The sequence below is a fragment of the Lipophrys pholis genome, assembly GCF_963383615.2.
Source record: "Lipophrys pholis genome assembly, chromosome: 6".
NCBI classification, from domain to species: Eukaryota; Metazoa; Chordata; class Actinopteri; order Blenniiformes; family Blenniidae; genus Lipophrys; species Lipophrys pholis.
In genome coordinates, this window is record NC_137629.1 from 28,202,098 (window position 1) to 28,218,913 (window position 16,816).

A 16,816-nucleotide genomic window follows, 5' to 3' on the forward strand; every position below is an offset into this window, starting at 1 on the left:
AACTGACAAAAGCAATAAACTGAAAAAGGATAGAAAAGAAAACTGTTTTTTTTTTTTTTTTCCAAGTCAGGGAAAATATATTTTGCTCGAAGTGAAGTTAGGTAATGCTTTACGTTGGAGTTATATTGGTCTAACAATGAATGATAGAATGAAAACTAATTTGTACTGTAATTGGCTTTATTTATAAGTCGCCAGTGGTTCTAAGATTGCAGCTGAAAACACAGCCATTTCTGTCAGGATGTTGTTTTACTCTTCATGGGAATTATCTATATTTTCAAATTTAGACCTTAGATGATTCTTAGTTAGTTTCTCCAATATCATCAGTTCCAGTCAGAAGATCCTTCCCATCATGGCATTGGCCATGAGTGACAGTGGAACTTTACCTGGAAGTCCATCAGCATTAAAGATGACTCTGTCAGCTTCTCTGGGACTTAAATATTCAGGTCACTGTTGCAAACGTTACGTTCTTTGAGCCTTTCAACTATTTCTAAGTGTATAAAAAGAACTTAAGAATAGTCTTGTCTTCTGTCTTGACCTGTCGTTCTTTGCCACTGTCAGTTTTCTCAAATATAACAGACATGTGCACACTGATCCGACAGTGGGAAACAATTCGAACAGAGTATCTGTCATCCAGGGTGGTCTTCACATTCATGAACAAACAACTGAAACACTTAGAAAGAGTTGGGAGAGTTCAACAATGCTCATACCAATCTAGAAAGGTTTATAGTCACATCCCCATTATGAATTTTGCGCGGGGAGTTGTGATTCCACATAAGCATGAGTGCACCTGCTAATCTATCATTTGCATATTCCTTTATATTTATTAGGCTATTTTGTTTTTCTTTGGTCTGCTGCCCCCCTAAAGAAGCTCCATATCCCTCTTGCGGGGCCTGTATTACAGATTAAAGACCTCTGGACTAATGAATAATGAAGTTAACTGTTAGTTGGAGCCCTAATAACAAAACATTTAGTATTCACTAGTGGTGAATTCAGCAGTAGTTCTGAGCACCTTCTCACAGCATCCAAAGCCATCATTTCAGAGCTGAAACTAATGGCCCATTAACTTATCAGCCTAGCAACAAGTAACAGACGGGTAAGTCGTATGTCCATTTTTCAAGAAATTTTCAGCTTTTCTGTTGAGGGGATTAAGCCTCTTTTCTGTGATTTGGGGCATCACAATTTGAATAGTCAAAAACTGCTAATCAAACTAAACACAACGTTTCACAAATCCTTCTTCACAAATCTAATGAGGACTGAATAATTAATCGACAAATCAATAATTGAAAGCAGCCACTTTCCCACAGCCCACATATAAATATATATCATGTTGCACGAGCCAAAACAACAGTGTTTCACAGAGGATTACTACTTTATTGATCTGTTGTTGACTGTTGTTGGTGATGTTGTGCTTAGCACGCCTGTCTCATTGTTAAAAGATCCTGGTTTGCTTATTGCAGCGAGGCTTTTGTGTGTACGTCCTGTATGCTCTCGCTGTCCATGTGCGGTGTTTTTAAGGGTTCTCCATCTTACTCAAACAATTGATAAGACATGCAGTTTGTCACTCGGTGGCTCTGTATTGCCCATAGAGGGTAAATGTGTGCATGTTCGAATGTCTATTTGTGCTATTCCCTGGATGGACTGCCTCCCTGAGCAGGCTGTGCAGACACTCGTGCAGTCATTCAGGCGTTACTGAAGGAATATACAATGGCTTTTCATTTTGGCTTACAGTCGCTTCCTGGTTTTTAATTTGAATCTGACTTGTGTAATTCCGATGCACGTTCTCTTTTGTTTAGGCGGGAGCCATCCCATAGCAATTGAATCAGGTCAACTGGACTTGGCAATACGTCTTGGAAGTCTTGATAAACTTCAGCCAAACAATAGATACAAAGGCATAATATTTCTCAGAGGCAGAAGTTGCCTTGGCCTTCATAAACTATCACATCCCCTCAACCATGCCTCTGAGTCCATAATACGTTTGTATTTGTTGTATTTATATGAATGTGCTCTTCAGAAAACCTTATCTATACATGTAATTGTGTAAACTGGAGGGATAAAAAAAAAAAAGCGGCACCTTGAAGCTTTGAGTTTTGTTTACTTCCATGGACACACGTTTTCACACAAGTACTTCACAGTATAATTTGTTATTGATGTCAGCATTTCTTAACAAGAGCGGTTCTTAATCCACGTACTCGAGGCGGTTTGGCCGTGTTTTGGCAGCCGGAGAGTTAATTGTGTTCCCCTGGCATTGCAGGTGTAACTACGTCCATGGAAAAGGAACGAGTCGGCTGTGTCTCCTCAACAAGTCGTGAGAAGCACGGTACAACAAGAGTGAGCAACTACACTGCCTGCAAAGCTAATGAATAAACTCATGCTGAGGCTTCAGCCCAGAGGACAATAAACAACTCTGTGAGAAGAAAGAGAATGGAAATCTACCTCAATTTATCTTTCAGTTTTTAAAAAAAAACAACCAAAAAACAGTTAACCATGCAGTGACTTTCAACCTGCATAACAAAAAGATGACTGTAACTCAAATAAAACAACAATATAATGAGATTGTTTGTACAGAAACGCGAACACAGAATCAATGCCATTGGTGAGGCTGACCAATGTGTCCTAAACTTTTTACCCTTCTTACTTGAATCGAATCACACGCTTTAAGAGTGTAAATTGCTGCCATGGTGATTCGACTCGCTGTGGCTCCATCTGACATGTGCTATGCCTGAGTGTTTTTCGCACCCGCATATCCACAAACATGCCTAGTCAGCAGTGTTCGCTCAGGGACATCTGCAGCACCTCCAGAAAAGCTCAAATCTCAACACAAAGTCATACAAATCGTGTTTTCTGAATCTTTCGCCACTCGCGCATCATATTCTTGATGCTGTGGCCCTGTTAGGATAATCTGATAAGCACATAATCACTCTGGAAGGGACAGTTATGAAGTTACATCAGAGCACACATGGGGGGTGGGGGGGGGACTCTCATTTTAGTTACTGTTTGCCAGGAGGCATTGTGGCAGCTGGGTACGCACTCAAACCAAGAAGTAAGTTGGTTTAGGAGGAGGCAGAGAAACTAAACCCCACAGATGCCTTTCTTTCTCAAGAACTCTCTATTCTTCACCATTTTCTCCACGGCTCCCCGTCTCATTAATGGTAAACACCACTTAATTTCACCCTTTAAACACACTGCTCTCCTGTGTAAATCTGAACCACTGTCTAGCTAAAGACTGACACGCCCAAGGCCCACTAAAGTCTGAATTCTTCAACAGTGAAAGGGTTTTTCATTCTGCAAAAAAAAAAAAAAGACAAATCAGCCTGAAGGTAAAGGGATGCAACACAAACAAAAAGCACTGGACTGAACCCTCGCAGACTGGAGTGGGTCATAAACCCCTTCGGAGATGTCCAGGTCTCCCGACTTCAGCAGAAAAAGAAAAAAAAAGCTTTCACATGTATTTTTAAGCTGTCAGTTAGCAAACTGTTATTCACCCACACCTCCATGTGCTATAGAACAAAAATAACCATCGTCATTATGCATCCATGAGTTTCTGTAGCTCCTCCAATATTTACTCTGCTTTTTCCCTCTGTTCTTGATCCTTACCCAGTCCTTGTAGAAATCTCCGGCTCTTTAGCTGCTAAATGTCCCATATGTTCACCAGTGAATTTCTAACTGTGTCTGTCTGCTGCTTGAGCAGGTAACACACACACACACACACGGATTGTAGAAGCGGCTGCAGCCAACAGCAGTGCAATAAAAAATGTGTGCGTGTGAACCAAAACACTAACACTGCAGGGTGATGGCCATTCGGTTTAAATACACAGCACAGGGACGGAAATGTCCTCAGCAGTCGAGTCCAGGTTGATCTCTGATGTTGGGTATATCTTTCTTGCATGCTCTTTCCCCCCCGATGTACTATTCCTCTAAAAGAAGGAAAAAAATCCACCCAAAAACCTCCCTGACAAATCAATCTTTACGTTGTCATTTCATATATTCTTATACAAAAACTGTGATTATAGACACGTTTGTGTAAATGTCTGAGGATATAAGAATGTTAGTATTGTGTAAATGAGTTGCCGAGAAACTGCATTATTTCAGACATAATTTGAGACCAAATCAAATTACTCTCAATTATCGAGCATTCTAAACATGACTCGGTTACATAACATCGTTTAAAAGTGAAATGTAATCATTCAAACGTTGAATGAGTCCAAAAAAACATGTCATTACACCTTCTGTTTGGACATTTAATGTTCAGCACTTCATAATTTGAAGGCTGTAAATGCCATGTAATTTAAATTTGACAGATATTTTTTTGAGAATTAGGTCACACAGGTCCAACGATTTCCATAATAAAACTTTGATTTTTATTTTTTTTCCAAGAAAAAAAACTAAACAAAAACATTTATAAATGACTGACAGAATACAATTTGCTACCCAATTTGTATATAATTTGTCTAAAAAAATGGTACTCAGTTATTAATGTTTCCTAACCAATGTGACATAAACCTCATAACATACTGTGGTTAGGAATGGGATACTATGATGCATGTGAATTTAAAAAAAAACATTTTTTTAAACCAGTTTTTGACTGTAAGCCGCACAATGTACAATGTTATGCTCAATTGAACAGGTCGCTCTGTGTCCTCCGAGTATATTATGAGCGGCTGGCTTCACTTTTGCGAAACACATTGAGGTCAAAACATCTAAATTCTTCACTGATGGTAAATAATACTGTCTTTTCATCACCAATTTTTTTCTACTTTGTTATTTACAGCAAATTACCCTCAGATTAACTTCATAACGGCAGACTTTCACAGGTGTCAAGTGATACCAGACATTGTGGAAATGTATTTTATCCATCTTCTTTCCTGCTACGTGCCTCGACTACATCGTGAGTCGGAGTCCAGAATTTCCAATAATGTTATCACAATGAAAACCCTCACAGAGTAATAGTGAAATCCTCCAGTCAAGAAAAAAATAAAACTTTTCTCTCTGATTGCGCTGCCTTCTGGATTACCAAGGCTGCCATTCACTTCTAAAGAGTATTTCTGCTTTGACTGAGACGCACTGAAACCAAAATCTGACAGCTGAGGTTTTAAGATTGGCAAATTTTTGTCTGCTGTCACACTCTGCTGTGGCGGCTGGAAATGCCTCAGTGAGAGGTGATGCTGTCCGTGTTTGGGCAAACACATTCGGAAATCAAACAAATACACCTCCAAACGCTAATAAAATGGCAATCATGAACACTTCTCACACAAACCGCCTGTGTCCGCATGGGTTTGAATGTAGGCCGGATTTGAATTTCTCTCTCCGGCTCCCTCTCCCTCCATCCCCGTTCATGTGCACAACCGAGAGCGAAACACCGCGAATGTCTTTGAGGAGAGACTGAAAAGTGTGGACCATTATCCCCACTTGTACAATCTAATGAATCAAGACAACAAAGACGTGCAAAAGAAGACTAGGAGTTCTTGGAGGCGGATCAGGGAGGCAGAGTGATGCAGCCAGGAGGAGGCTGGGACTCGTATAAACACTGTTGCCTTCAGACATGGACGGACAACCCGTTGCATGACCTACTTCGTTTGAAGCACACTGAATCCACAGCAAAACCGCTCAGTTCCTCTTTACACTACTGCACTGTATGAAGAAAGGAATCAAACGCTAATGTGCAAATGACTGCTTACCCTGACTTTGGTGTTACACCACCACTTCGGTATACCAGGACTGAGTTCTGAATCATGTGCAGTGCTGCCTTCTCATGACACTTAAAAAGCTGAATATTATACTTATCACATCTAAACTTTAGAGAGACCTCTCGGTAAAGTTCAAATTAAACTGTTGCTTCCTATCCGTCACAACTGCAAGCTCTCCCATTTTAAATAAATCCCACCTCAAGTCTTTAGAAAACAGTAGGAATTGATACTGTCTCCTCTAACTCTGATCAAATTTCAATGCTCCTGTGTACTGACTGCTGCGTTGATACGTAAGCACCACAGACAGAACCAGCCACCAGCCTCTGACCCCTGTGGGGAAACAAAGGAATCAAAGCAACCAAAATGCCCATGTGCATGCACAATCACGCAGTCGCAAGGACGTGGACACACACACACACACACACACACACACACACACACACACACACACACACACACACACACACACACACACACACACACACACACACACACACACACACACACACACACACACACACACACACACACACACACACACACACACACACACACACACGAGGGGTGTGTGAAACTCAGAACGTGCGCGCACATACACCGTACTTGTCAGCAGTTACACGAACGGTCGTGTTTGGGTAACCATGGCGACAGCAAAGCCCAAAGGTTTGTTACTGAAACCTAGTTAATTAGAGAGAGAGAGAGAGAGAGAGAGAGAGAGAGAGAGAGAGAGAGAGAGAGAAGGGAGGGAGGGTAATGTCGATACTCCAGGGAAAGTGTTTCACCATCTGCTAAAACCCACAACATGTACGCTCAACCTGTATAGATGGTGTGTGACTCTCTGTGTGTGTGTGTGTGTGTGTGTGTGTGTGTGTGTGTGTGTGTGTGTGTGTGTGTGTGTGTGTGTGTGTGTGTGTGTGTGTGTGTGTGTGTGTGTGTGTGTGTGTGTGTGTTTACAGATGCACGGTGGCCACAGTTGTTGCACGGACAAACACACAACTCCCCTCTCCCCTGGTGCTGAATACATGGAGGCCAACAGTTTCTTCTTCTTATTGGTATTAGGCGACTAATTGGAATAGCTAATACTGAGCCGCTAAATAAAGCGTGCTAGCATCTGCCGCTGAGACGCACCAATTATCGAGCGGGGAAGGATGAGGGTGATAAGTTATACAACTACACACAGGGTGAAAAGAGACGGGAAGAGGGAGGGTGGGTTGACAGGGAGGGGGAGTGGAGGAGGGGAGGGAGTGCGCGAGGTGTCAGGGGGACGGAGGAAGGGCTCAGGGATGATGGGAGGGAGGGAGAGAGAGAGTGAGAGAGTGGAGGGAGGAAGAGAGAGTGAGTGAGTGAGAGAGAGAGGGAAAGACAGAGACGAAGTGAAAGAGACTCGAGGGTGGAGAAGGGAGACGCAGGACTAAATTTGCTGGGAACATAAAACAAAATGGAGTGTACTTGTTCTTCTTTCTGGAGAGGTAAGTGATCACACTAAGGCTGGGGGGGGGGGGGGGGGGGGAGAAAGGGGTGAGAGACACGTAGAGGCAGTGAGAGAGCAAGAGTGAGAGAAAGGGAGGCCTGGATAGATTGATGTGTCAGAAGAGGACAGTAGCTAAATGCCTGGCGGAAAGGTGGAAGGAGTTGGATGTGACGGAGGAAAAAGATCATAAATAAAAGATATGAGCCCTCATTTGTTCTTCGGCTTGGTTTAATCACACGCGTGTGCGTGCGTGCGTGCGTGCGTGCGTGCGTGTGTGTGTGTGTGTGTGTGTGTGTGTGTGTGTGTGCGTGTCTGCAGGATCCAGTTAGAAGTCAGGGGTAATGATGATGATGATGATGATGATGATGATGATGATGATGATGATGAAAACAGGGTACAACCTGCTTTACGTGACACTCCATGCTGAACTAGGTGCCTGTCTTTTTGTGGCCCTCCATCTTATTTGTCTTTCTGCCTGCTCTACGTGACCCCCCCCCCCACCCCCCACCCCCACCCCACCCCACCCCCACCCCCCAATTCCCCAGGCCCCAGTGCAACCTGTTTGTGTATTCCTCACTCTCCCGCTTCCTCCTCCCGCCCTCTCTCCCCTATGCACTTGTCCTAACCATCATTATTCCCCTCTCAGTCATTTAATTTCTAGCCACCATGTATTTGCTCCTCTTGAGGGTGCCAGTCAATTTGCTGGCGTCCTTAAGTCAAGAAAGGACATGGTGATACACCTCTATATGAGATTAGCCAGGATTACAAAACGGCTAAATACAGCAGCAGAGAAAGGAATGGAGATTAAAAGAACTGACCCCGTAAAAAGATGAAATTCGTCAAATGAAAGGTTTTTTCTTCAAAGACAAACCTTTTATTGGTGTGTTTATTAGGCATTTAACAGAGTGGAAGCATCAAAGAAAACCATCCAGCCTGACAATAGGAGTAATTAGCATGAGGCTAAAGAGTAGAATTTGAAAGAACACCAAGCGGAAATGTATTTTATTACCTTCTGCGTTTTCTTGCACCTGTGTTCACAGCTCTTTATTGCTTTTTCTTGGCCAGCGGGCACATAGACCTCCATGACTTACTGACTTACTTTGAATGTGTTTTCAGGCTTCCTGCGGTCTTATTTACACCTGTGTGTGACATACGTCCCGCTGCCGTGACATATGCGCGTATAAGTATAACCTAACGCGGTGTTAAAATACATTTATACGTGACATCATGCGAGGATCCTAAAGTTGCTAATTACAATATGTTCTTACTACACGTTCACACCTGTGAGCGACAATATGACATGACGCCGCTGGGTGCAACTCGTTGCAAATTAGTGCAAAAAGAAAAAGAGACAAGAGAGTGAGGGATTTCACTCAACTTGAAAATGAAGACTGGTAATGACTGCCGTGCCGAGAGCTAGAGTGCGACCCGTCATCTGCACGCTTCAAATCCCAAGTCTACGTCTCAAACCTGGAGGCCACCACCACCCCCCTAAAGCTGGAGGTCCATGGTATTCTGACAGGGCACACCAACAATGCAATGGAAGGATGCTCAATGAGCGTCACACTGGTGACTATGGATGCCATAGGAGGCACTCATACACCATTTGGCAGCAACTTGGTTACTCTTGTCTCAAGAACAGGGGGACATCGGGGATCAAACCAACAGCCTTGTGTCTGGAAAGCAATGAGCTGACCCAACTGTGCCCAAGCAATCCGGATTTGAAAAAAAAAAAAAAAAAGAGAAAATATGAGCAATCATGACAGTATCGTTCACCTTGGCCTAAAGACGGTATGCTACTCAACACAACTCGACTGTACATGTTATTGTAGGCACTTCGAATTGCATCGGGACTAAAACAACCTTGTGTTGCCTTAAAATCAGAGAGGCGTGCCGATCCCTTCCTTTTGTGACCAAAGATAGTCTGAGATTATCTACTGACAGCGTGAGAGATTCCACGACCCCTGTCTCACTGCACAGTGTTGACGGGTTTCTCCCTGTGACAGATACTGACAACCAATAGCTGTGTGGAATTTATTCTTTTGCAACAACCAATGCAACGCCAGATAAAACGATAAAGCGCAGATTCATGAGGTAAACTGTGTCCACATTCTCCTTCAACGTCCATACTGAGCTTTCTCACTGTGCAGAAATGGAATTAGAATAATGTCTCATATTGGTTTAGTTGTACCTTGAAGGTGTTGTTGGTGCTCCTAACAGGATAATATTCTTCCAGACTGAAGTGTGTGGCAGTGGTTGCTGTCCAAGGTTCAGTGGTGGTTGACATTGTGCCCTCAAACTTATCGTTGTACTCTTCTTTGTGATACTAATGAACACTAATGTGTTTGTGCAACTAATAAAGCGTACAAGATTCCTAAAGCCTTCCAGTCTATAGAAGCCTCTGGAGATGTGAAGCGGTCCCTCAGTCACTCTGTAGAATTCAGCTCTAAGCTGTTCCATCTTCACAGTTAGATTTTCAGCAGAATTATCAAACACAAAGCTTCAGCCCCCACACCTGTAAGCAAAGTACTTTGTTTAAAGAAAATATATTAAAAAAAAACTATTTGATTGAAATGTTTCCACATTCTGCGGCACAATGAAAGGATTATGATGTAACACATTGACAGATTCAAACCCGAACGATTTTATTTGCCTCGTTTTATGTATAAAAACCTCACAAGCCCCAAAAGAAGCTTGCAAAGTTGCTTTAAAGTGGCATCAATCAAACATACCAACATACTGCAGCGATGTCATAAACATGCACCTTCAAAAACACAAACAGTTCGCTGACATTAACGGCTTATTTTCCTAAGAACATGTATTCACGCTTTCTCTCACGGGGAACCAACAGGAAACCCTTTTCTGAATATGACCAAAAAAACAACATCATTCCCGACATGCAAATATATCACGGAGGAAGCGGTTTGAAGTGTGTACCAGAGTCTGAGGTCAGTTTGGGGAAACACTTTTAGCCTTTTGAGGTGTGAAAATGTTTGGTCAGGTGAAGTAACCCAAGTGTGTGAAAGTTCAAGTGTTGAATGGAAGAACAGTGAAAGCTTTTACTTTGGTAAAGAAACTGAATCAGGTGAACTGGACTTCTTCATGCACATATGACCAAGCCTTTAATCCGACCAAAGAGAATATGACATATTTCATTTTTTTTTTTTTTTTTTTTTTTACTGAAACTGAGTTTCACATGAATGCAGAATCTGAAAATGAGAAATCTCAGTAACATCACTTCAAGTCAATATTTTAATGAGTCCAAATTAAACTGAGTAATGAGCTCTTCCCATTTTTTGGGGCCAATTTCTGTTTTGTGGCTGTGCGGTTTCTGAGTTGTTTTTTTTATTGCAGGAAATATGAAGCGAGTACACAGCCGTAGCTTTAACCTACTTTTAGTTAAAACAATAATTGCCTGCACTGAGCGATTAAAGTGATACCATGAGGGATAACTACACCATAAATTACAATAATTTACCACAGACGTACTAATAGTTCCCTGCTGGAATATGGCTGCTATTTTTCATTAGGAACACCGTAACAAGCTGAAAAAATGTGAAACTGACTGTGACAGGATCCCCTGTTTAACAATAATTCCCAACAGGAAATAAGCAATGTGTCGTCCACACAAAAACTGGCTCTGATATTGTTAAAAGCAAAAATTTAATTTGCCTTTGACTGTAATGTAGTTGAGGGGCTCGGGTCAATTTGTTCACCCGTAGGGTGTCATATAACATTATGTTAAATAGCTCAATATACTCTTGGCAGTGAAGTGCAAACGATCAGTCACCCAATATTACCTTAAAGCACATATATCCTTTTATTGCAATGTATGCAAGCAGATTAGCATGAAGAATGTGCAGAAACGCCAAACAAACTGTGGGTTTTGAGTCACTCCAGAGTCACATTCATCTTTTGGAAAGCACTTAAAAAAAGAAAACTGGTCATTATCCAATTTTTAAACTTTCAAATATTGGTAATAATATCTTACCCTGAATAGGACTCCGAGTCTGAGTATGGTAGTCTCTTAAATGAATTAGACTAACTCCTGGCAGGCGATCTCTGGAAGAGCGCCAGAGGGTGCTGGTGGTGCAGCTGCACCAGCACCCGGAGCCCCACGGGGCCCACATGGGCCCTCCACATGGGCCTACAGATGCTCTGCGGTGCTGATGAGCTGCCACTGTGGACGTGATTGGAGGAGGGAGACGCGTGCCAGCGTTCGCACTTTGGCCTGGCATGGTCGGGTTCTGCCAGTGAAAGCGGCATTTAATGTTGCTGCGTGAGCAGCATCTGAAGGGCCAGGCTGGGGTGACTCTAGTGTGACAACAGCTCAAAGGTAATAAATATAAATTAATTGTACGAGCGGTGCCACAAAGGCAAATAAAAATTGCTGGTCGCAAAGTTCGAATTAAAGAACATCAATATCAATTTAACCAGCCTTGACTCCCAGTCATTACACCTCAAGGAGAGTGAGATGTCCCCGGACTCGGTCAAGATACCCAGACAGAGGTGAAAAACAGGAGCCTGCAGAGCTGATTGGTGGCTGCTTTGCGCCTCTACCTTGCATTTGTTTTGCATAGTTTTGCATCACTCAGGTTTTTTTTGCATTTTTTTTTTGTTTTTCTTGTTGTTTATTTTATCTGCGGTCATTCAAAGTCTCATTTAGGGAATTTTTACACCACTTAGTGGTCATTTTCAATTTCAATTGTTGGTTATTTGGAACCGTTGCAAATATTGTGCCACTATTTTGCCTATTATGGTCGTCTTTGTAAAGCTCATGGCGGCTGGTTAATTTGTGCTTCTCTCAGTGGTTGTTTGCATTTTATTCGGGTCATTTTGCATCATAATTTGGTTGTTTCACATCTATTTTCGGGCTTCCCTCTTAGGGTAATTTTATTTTACGCCTCCTTGTATCTAAATTGGATTGTTTCTGGAATAGCCAGTAACCAAGCACAGTAATCAGTATTTTTATTTAAACTATGTGATCAATGATGAGTTATTTGAAGCAGCGCAAGACCTTTTTAATATGTTGCCTCTCTCGTGTATGTTAAAGGAAATAATATTAGAAGCTGCTCTAAATATCATACAGTCAATAACACATCAAACTAAACCTTGGAAAAAAGAATTTTGTAAGATTAAAACCAATAAAAACTGAGCAACACCACTATTGTGACCAGGTTTCTGCTGTTGCTTCCATGATAGGACTTACAAAGGTGTGTGTGCGTGCGTGCGTGCGTGCGTTTGTGCGTTTGTGTGTGTGTGTGTGTGTGTGTGTGTGTGTGTGTGTGTGTGTGTGTGTGTGTGTGTGTGTGTGTGTGTGCGTGTGTGTCCTTGCATGGCATTCTTTATGACTCCTAAATGTGAAAAAACCCCATTCACCCCTTCAAGAACTGAACTCCCCTCATTTTCCATCTAAAGGGCCCCAAGGCTGACTGGTAGTAGGTGGCCCCTGAGCTGCGTGTGTGTGTGTGTGTGTGTGTGTGTGTGTGTGTGTGTGTGTGTACCTGTCACTCTAATACGTGGTGAGTTGTCGGTAATTGCTGGGCCGTGGCGACCTGCTGACCCCCTGTAACAGAGCTCAGAAAGCCGCTGTAAGGAGTAAAGGAGTAAACCCCCCATCACGCGCACGCGGAGATACAGAAAGACGCGCGCGCGCACACTCGGAAACCAACATTGCATGGGAGCTTGACGCGCGAGGAGGAGGAGGAGGAGGAAGAAGTGGAGGTGGATGGACCGTGCGCGCGCTGGAGGCGACACCTGTCAAGCCGTTACTAAACACAGTGGGTTTATTTGAAAAGATGGAGGCGCCCTGAAGACTGTGGGGGGGATAAACCGCTGGAAGTAGAGATTAGTCGCACCTACTGCCGCTGCCTGGCGCTCGGGGACAGACACGGAGACCTTTGAGGAGAAGAAGGAGGAGGAAGAGGAGGAAGAGGAGGAGAAGGAGTGAGTAGCTTTACGCTGGGACGAGCCTCTTTAGAGTTGAAGTAGCTAAGTTGATGTAGGTTATGGATGTCGGTTGAAAAGGGGGGGGGGGGGGGGGGGGGGGGGGGGGGCGACGGAGGAGACGGGACCTTATCCGAGGCGCTCTCTCTCTCTCTCTCTCTCTCTCTCTCTCTCTCTCTCTCTCTCTCTCTCTCTCTCTCTCTCTCTCGCTCTCTCTCTCTCTCTCTCTCTCTCTCTCTCTCTCTCTTATTCACGCGCACAGACTCCAAGCGCACCGGCACACAGTGGAAACAGCAGGGCGGGAGATAACAAGTGCACATCACGGAGCTTTGGTGCGGACCGACCCGAGCATCCTCCTCCATCACCCTCCCCCTCCTCACCCACTTACCCCTCCCCCTGCCCCCACCCGGTCCCCGGTCCCCGGTCCGTGCGCGGCGCATCCGCCCGGGAGTAGCGGCTGCAGCCCGGGACTTATCCGGAGCCGCGCGAATGACCGAACTTGAGAGGATGGTATGATAAGGATGTCCTGAGGGGAAGCGAGCAGGAGAAGGAAGGCGAAGAGGAGAAAAGAAAAGGAAAACAAAGGTACGGTGTGGTTCGCGTTGATGACTGTGCATTGTGCGGAAAAAAAAAGAAAAAAGAAAAAAAGAAGGTGAAGCGTCCACTGAGGCTGGGCTTTCGTCCACTCAGTTTCATTGCTCGTGATGGTTTGCATGTTGATGCTTTACAGGGTTTTGTTGGGGGGGAAAAAAACCAACAACAACAAAAACAAACCAACATACGTTTGTGATCATGTTGATGAGCATGTGTGTGTTCATTTGTGCAGCAACCTGCTGGACTCGTCCTAACGTGCAGGGATGAAACACACAGAAAAGTCCGAGATTTAAGCGGCAGGGCTTCAGAGAGTTACAGGCAGGGGGAGATTAAAGTGAGAGATTACACTTTGTAAAGAGAAAGAATTCCCACTTGCGTGTTTTTCTCTCATGTCTCCTAGTGCGCTTTTCCTCTCTGCACCTCTCCTGAACAGAAATTGTGTGCGTGTGCGTGTGTGTGGTCTCTTTTGCGTTACATGTGTGTTTGCATGCATCAGAGGAACCAAGTCTCCCAACAGGCATCCCCTTCTTACATGCCCCCCCCCCCCCCCCCCCCCCACCCACCCCCCATCTCACACACAGGGGCCAATGTGCCTTGATGCTGCATGTTGTTGCAGGACACTGAAAAGACTAAAAACACACCAACAGAAAATGTTGCGTCATGCAACTGATCTCAGTCAAACATGCATGTCAGCAAGCACACAAGTGCAGGATTATCTGTCATACTGGGCCATATTGAGGCAGCAGATTAGAATGAGATTCTCCGGGGCAAAGCAGTACAAAACATGGGATTAAAGAAGACAGCAGAGATGGGTGGATGGATGGAGGGATGGATAGGGAACAACAGGAGAGAGTGAGAGGCAAAGAGGCCAAAAGAGGGGCAAGAGAGAAAGCGAGAGAGCAGAACAGAACATGAGATTAAAGTGTAATGTCCTAGAGAGGCAGAGAGAAAGAGAAAACCAGGGCAAGCCATGCAGTTAGAGGGAACTGCATTGGCAGAATGTGGCGAGAATAAAGACGAGAAGGCAGCAGACACTCTCTCTCTTTCTCTCTCCCTCTCTCCTCCCTTTTGATCTCCTCTCATTCACCCATCCGACACCAAGAGAGGAGAGCGGCTTATATAACTCTTCATTTGAAACACAATAAACCAAGAAGGATATGAGGGGAAAAAAACAACTCAATCGGCATCTCACCGACTGTGAAATTGCGAAACAAAATTTAAAAAAAGGAAACCGGGAACAGATGCGTTACATTCATATTGCCTCCGAGCCTGAATGGCACAATATTTTATTTTCTGCAGTCTGTTCGAGGCGCCATTCATCCTAACAGGCCCTGCTTACCTCTGAAGTTAACTTGTCAGGTGAAAAAAAAAAAAAAAACTCAAGCTCATCCAAGCCTCTGCTAAGTTTCTAACAGCACATGTGTGAAAAGATAATGTCAACGTGTTCTGCACAGTATGTGTCCGTTGTTAAGATTTCTGTGGACTCGAAGAATTCCTGCTGACAGATTAATCTTCTCTTTTAAGCTGCTTTTAGTCTTGCAGTAGTATTGTTGTCTCAGCTGTGTCATCAGGTTGCTGATTCCTCACATGGCCAAGAAGAATACAATTCTGAAACGTTATCCAAAAGCCGATTTTAAAACAACAAATAAGGCATTACATATAGTTGACCAGATTATACTTGTTTTTCAAAGAAAGATGAATCTAGTTCCTCCGTGTGGTCTGTGCTGTGTAGCATGGATATACACCGATTAGCTGGAAAATAAATGTCTTTGGTATTGTAGAAGCACATTTAAGCCTCCTTCACCAGATTTCGGGGTCACATGAGGGCAGTGCAACAAGTAAAAGACACAATAAACAGAGTATATGTATTGTTGACATACCTGACTCAGAAGCAAAATATTTAGATATTGGTGTTAGTGTGGACTGAGTACTTTGGGTGTTTTTTCACAAGTGAGTCACTACATTTTTCTGCTGTTGAGCACATTGCATGCAGTGGTGGTGTTTCATAAGGGGGCTACAGAGACGTGTACTTCATGTTTTTTTTCTTCGTGGCTATAAAGTGATCATTCATGCATCGTGTGGCTGAAGACATCGCTCTTCCTTTGTGAAGCGCCATGCAGGCACTTAGTTTCTTAAAAGTAGAACCCCACGAGCCTGACCTTCGGGGTTATACTCACCCTCCAGCTTCCACCAGCAGTGGGGGCATTTTCCCTGGTGGCGGTTTGTTCAGTTTACCAGTGAGTGATTGCATGTTCATGTCGAAGGCACTGGGTCAGTTCCCCGTGGCAAAAGCTGTGCTTCGTGTATCTAAGTAATATGTCTGCTGTCCTAAGGCTATTTTACCTTGTTATCAAGCAGGCCTACCTCACAGATTTCACACTCTGTCATCTCCTAATATATTATTTTACTAAATCTGTCCTTCATCATCTTTATATCCTCATTCTGCGGCTTATGTCTTATTAAACACAGGGATTGATTTACATCAGTTTCAAAGACCGTCCTCGGCTTTGTTTTTATGCCTGCAGTCATGATATTCAGCATTAATGTTTCACTGCGAAATGTAAATAATTGAGCGGTGTGAAACCAGGACCGGACCGTTGCAGAGCACCACACTTCTCCACTTTGGCACTCCCCAAGCATTTCCTTTTATTAATGATTCAATACCAGTATTCCCTCCAAATCAATACTCAATTGGAAGATATAAATGGTGTCCATGCTGGTCTGGATTGACTTGTGTCCTTTTCTTTTTTTTCCACTTTTAATGTAGACGTACAAGAGAGGAACTTTATCAGATAGTGCTGTATTGATTAGAAAGAGACTCATTTGTCTTGTCATGGAATTCAAATAGAAACAATTAATAAGCGGACTCCACTTAATGGATTTGTATGCAAAAGCTCAAGTGATGGTGGCATGTGGCTCTATAACATAAACTCTCTGTGTTTACAAGTAGAACAAGCCCAAAGAAGAAGGTGTATGCTGAGACTGCCGGCTAAATATGGATCTCTTGGTGTACCTGCACATTTCTGTTTCCAGGCACACCACCCTATTAAGCCTGTGTGTGGGAAATACTGCACTTGTAGCCGGATTTAGCGTTTAACCCGCCCCCAAAAACAATGATTTC

The 16,816-nt window shown here is 43.6% G+C and overlaps 1 protein-coding gene across 2 annotated transcripts in view; it reads right to left on the reverse strand.

Moving 5' to 3' along the window:
* macrod1 (mono-ADP ribosylhydrolase 1) overlaps positions 1-16,816 on the reverse strand; it is a 127,171-nt gene that overhangs the window by 57,116 nt on the left and 53,239 nt on the right. The window lies entirely within an intron of this gene.